This window comes from Bombyx mori, chromosome 9, assembly GCF_030269925.1.
Source record: "Bombyx mori chromosome 9, ASM3026992v2".
In the NCBI taxonomy this organism is placed as follows: Eukaryota; Metazoa; Arthropoda; class Insecta; order Lepidoptera; family Bombycidae; genus Bombyx; species Bombyx mori.
In genome coordinates, this window is record NC_085115.1 from 4,171,569 (window position 1) to 4,176,982 (window position 5,414).

Here is a 5,414-nt window from a genome sequence, read left to right on the forward strand (position 1 = left end):
AGTATGAATGCGTGTGTGCGTCAAATACATGGTATATAGTGTATGTAATGTTTTCTTTATTGATTTAATGTATCTTTTATGCATTATTTTAAAAAAATATTAGCATTGTGCACTTCTTCTCTATATTCTCTATAAGTGTAGAAAATTTCATATTCTTCCGTCCGCGCAATTTTCGTAAAAAGGGATACAAAATTTTTGCTTCACGTATTAATATATAGATTGTATACTGCTCTGTCAAGAAAGTACCGAGAAAAGATCAATAATACACCAAAATGTCAGTTATTCATCCAAATGTATTTTATCCCCTTAAAAGTTATTCGCCTTATCAACTTACAGGAAAAATCTGACGTGGATCATTTCCCAATTAAATATAAATTAATCTTAAGCAATCAATCAAATGTAATCAAATCTTAGTTATATATTTTTCTTTATTTTTTTTGTTAATGCACTGTCGATTGCACCTATAATTAATTCAGATGACATCTGCTATAAACTTTTGTCAATTTGTAAATGTTTTGTATTGACTGTCTACATCACAAACGTAATACTTACGGCAACGAATAATCCAATCACCAAAACATTTGTAAATGCTTTTTTTGGAATTGAATTCAGTTCTAGTCGCGGATTCTCCTTTATGTCTTCGGCCAAATGAAAATATTATTGGTGGTAGGACCTCATGTGAGTGCCGTGAAGCAGTAATGCGTTTCGGTTTGAAGGGTGGGGCAGCCGTTGTAACTATACTGAGAACTTAGAACTTATCTCAAGGTGGGTGGCGCATTTACGTTGTAGATGTCTATGGGCTCCAGTAACCACTTAACGTTAGGTGGGCTGTGAGCTCGTCCACCAATCTAAGCAATAAAAAAAAATAGTTACCCACTCAACTATTGTGTGCGTGTCTGTCCACACAAACAAGTACTACTAACCTACCTGTTTCCACCGCAATTTATCCAGTTAATTTATTTTATTTAAATCGTCGTCATGTTAATCACCCGGAATTTTATACCCCAGCTGGGTTATTTTACCAGCTGAAGTTAGTCTCTCTGTCAAAGATTTCGGGGTCTAGATCCCCTATTTTGATAACTATGCTTTAAGCATCAACAAAAGAGGAAAATGAATGTGCATGAATTTCAAATCATATCAAATTTTCGATAAAATTGTTGGAAACATGCCTATGTCGAATAAACTTGCTTAGACAGGCCCAATTAATGGCCAATAATTTTCAAATTAACAGATGCCGGTTGATTATAAAAAAATTAAGAAGAAACTTTACAAGAAGCTTACTCATATGAAATATTTTTAAATAGGTACATAATAAAATAATAAAAAGTGTAAGTGTATTTAAAATAATTTATCAATAGCCAAAATTACCACTGCACGTTCAGTGCGGTCTAGATAAGCACGTTGCCAGTTAACTTGTTCATTTCCTGGTCTGGTACGTGCTTCTTCTGTTCGCAGTTAAGAAAACATATTTATTTTAGAATAATTGTTGTAATATTGTTTCCAATTTCATTACATAAATAGTTGCATTTTAATGTTTCTAGATGTTCGTAGCTTATTCTAGATTTCCTAAAATGCATCCTTCCTTTTTTCTCAGCCAGGAGGGGTGGGATTTGCAAACAGATACCCGAGCGCCTCCAAGGCAGACCTAACAACTCAAGAGTAGCTGCTTCGCGAATGAATCTACTACCGGATCGGACTCGTGACACGCTGAGAAGATCCGGTGAAAAACTCAGCGCGCTGATGTTTAGGTTTGGTTGCACGTCGAACTCTTTTTTTATTTTATTTTATTGCTTAGATGGGTGGACGAGCTCACAGCCCACCTGGTGTTAAGTGGTTACTGGAGCCCATAGACATCCACAACGTAAATGCGCCACCCACCTTGTGATATACGTTGTAAGGTCTCCAGTATAGTTTAAGTATACTCTTTACCGAGTTCGACGAGTACGGTTACCGGGGTCCCTAAGCCGGCTCCTTGTGTTAGAGCTAAATGCGTCTAATGCAAGGGTTATTGGATCTGGCGATGCGATCTCCGCTCCAGGGGGGAGCCGCGTCCCGGCGCGGCGGAAGTTCGAGCGCGGAACCTTCAATCTCGGCGTGCCGTGCTCGAGGCGTGGTCTCGCCGCTTGGCAGACCCCACCTACGGCCGGTCCTCTCGGTCTGGTTGAATCGCGACCGAGGACGTCTCACCTTCCGAGCGACGCAGATGCTCACGGGACACGGCTGTTTCGGTCGCTACCTGCACCTCGTCGCCCGGAAGGAGCCGAGGCCGAAGTGCCACCACTGCAGTGGCTGCAACGAGGACACGGCGGAGCACACGCTCGCATACTGCCTCGCTTTCGCGGAGCAGCGCCGCGTTCTCGTTGCAAAAATAGGACCGGACTTGTCGCTTCCGACCGTCGTGGCTACGATGCTCGGCAGCGAAGAGTCCTGGCAGGCGATGCTCGACTTCTGCGAGTCCACCATCTCGCAGAAGGAGGCGGCGGAACGGAAGAGGGAGAGCTCTTCTTCCCTCTCGGCGCCGTGCCGCCGCCGTCGAGCTGGGGGTCGGAGGAGGGCGTTTGTCCAGCTCTGTCCCCTATGAGGAGGCAGTCTCCTCCCGGTGATGGTCACGGGGCGACCTAAGGGGGTTGAGGCTGCGCCGCACGCTACCGTCACTCTAGCGCGCTGGCACCAGGAGGACGGGACGGCGCGTCGGCGGCTGCGGACTTTTTATGATTGAAGGATTACTGGTGGCCCGGAGGCCTTTCCAGTTTCACCAGGACAGGTGGGCGAGCAAAGGCTCAGCCAGGAGGGGTGGGATTTGCTAACAGCTACCCGAGCGCCTCCGAAGGAGACCTAACAACTCAAGAGTAGCTGCTTCGCGAATGAATCTACTACCGGATCGGAATCGCGACCCACTGAGAAGATCCGGCGAGAAACTCAGCGGGCTGATGCATGGGTTAGGTTGCACGTCGACCTCTTTGTCGAGTTCGACGAGTACGGGTACCGGGGTCCCTAAGCCTGCTCCTAGTATTAGAGCTGAAGGCATCTAATGCAAAGGTTATTGGATCTGATGGATCCGTAAGGACGTGTCTAGGGCGTCGACGGTGACTGGCTCCTGCGTGATCAGGATTCGGGGAGTAGTCAGCGGCGGCAACGATAAGGCGATTATCATGACGCATAGCCTTATCGAAGTATCGTTCTGACGCTGACTTCATGTATTTCCGAATTGATTCGAGGCCCAGGTCGTCGTGTAGGTCAACGTTCCTCACGAACCACGGGGCCCCGACAGCTAACCTGCAAAAGCGGGATTGTAGGGATTGGAGGGTGTCTATGTGTGTGCGGGCCGCGTGAGCGAACACCACACTCGCGTAAGTCATGACGGGCCTTATGCAAGTTTTGTAAAGTGTCACCTTGTTCCGAAGGGACATTTTACTCCGCTTACAGATCATGGGGTAGAGTCTACCGAGAATAAACGCGGCACGGTCACGGACTGATTTTATATGCGGGCGGAATGTCATCGATGCATCCAGGGTAACGCCCAGGTACTTGACCTTCCTGGCCCAGGGTATGGGTTGTCTAAAGAGAGTAATCGGGGGTGTGAGATTCCTCCTCCTAATCCGGGAGGAAATCCGTGAGGAGCTTCCCCTCTGAAATAGCACCGCAGTACTTTTCGATGGGTTGATGTCTATGCGCCATTTTCGGAACCACTGTCCTAGGGCTAGGGCTGCGCTCTGAAGCTTCTTCGCGATTAGGGACTTATTTCTACTAGAATAGTAAACAGTCGTGTCGTCGGCGAATAAAGCTAAATGGGTCGGCGGCGACCGGGGAATATCGTTGACGAATAAGCTAAATAGGAGGGGTGAGAGGACAGAGCCTTGTGGGACTCCAGCTGTGAGAGGTCGTGGGGAGGAGCGGGTACCCTCGACTCGATATCGAAAAGAGCGGTTCGACAAGAAGTCCCGTATGATGAGCACGAGACTATCCGGCACGCCCATGTTGAATAGTTTGAAAATCAAACCATTGTGCCAGATTTTGTCGAACGCTTTTGCGACGTCGAAGAAGAGAGCTCCCGTGTATAACGGTTTTGGTCGATTAAGCCCCACAAGAATGTGCTCCGTGAGGCGGTGCACCTGTTGAACGCATGAGTGATTTGTACGGAATCCGAATTGTTCATCGATGAGAATGCCCTTGGATGAGACGAAGTCTCTGAGGCGTTTGTAGATCAGACGCTCATACAGTTTGCCTAGAGACATGAGGAGGCTAATCGGGCGGTAGCTCGTCGGATGATTTTTTGGTTTACCGGGCTTATGTATGCCGATAACGTCCGCTTCTTTCCACACCGCGGGAAAGATACAGTTCGCCATAGCGGCATTGAAAATAGATGCCAACATCACGATGAGTTGGACGGGTAGAAGTTTAATAACGCGGTTAGATATACCGTCGGAACCGGGAGCCTTGCGAGGACGTAGGTCTTTGATCAAGTCTTTAACTTCCATCGGGGTGACGGGTGGTAACGCATCCGAGGGTGGCAAGGAGGCTCTGCGTTCTACCTCACTGTCTACTAATTCTACATGAACAGGGTCTACGGATTGAGTGCTGGGCGTGCACTGGGTTTGCAATGTATCGGCCAGTAGCTCTGCTTTTTCGTCATCATCGAACGCCGCGAGTCGGCCTGAGGGGCCTACGAGGGGGGGCATAGTTACTACCGTATCCGATTTGAGAGTACGAGCTAAGCGGTAGTAAGACCTTTGGGAGGGCGCGAGTCTTTCTAAGAAATCAGACCATCTGGCATCTCGGACTTCGGCGATGCGAGACTTTACGTCGCGTTGTAGGGCACGCATTCGAATACGATTATCCACGGTAGGATACCTATCGTAGGCGCGGATCGACGCGTTCTTAGCTCTAAGGAGTTCCCTAATATCGTCGGGCAATTTGAAGCGGTGAAGGAAGTCCTCCGCTGCAACTTGTTTCGATGATCTATCTAATGTCGAGGTGATGTGTGACGTTAAGATGTCTATGGCTTCAGCGGTATCCTGAGGAGACGGGGTAGAGTCCGGGTTAAACGGGAGCGATGGTGGATCAGATTCAGCCAGGCTGATGCCCAGCGTGTGCCAATCCACCACAGTCCTCGTGACGGGAACGGAATCGGGAGCGCGACCGAGCTTCATAACGACGGGACGGTGGTCTGAATCTAACTCTGAAACTACTTCGATCGAGTGTAAGCGCAGAGTTACGTTTTTTAATAACGCTATGTCGAGTATATCCGGGCGATGCGCGATATTTAGTGGGTAGTGAGTCGGGGTTAGCGGAGCGACGATATCGAAGGCGAGATCATCGACTAACGCGTCAAGCCGCCTGCCATTCGGGGTTGTGGTGTGTGAGTTCCACCTGACGTGTTTACAATTTAGGTCGCCCGCCAGAATGACAGACCT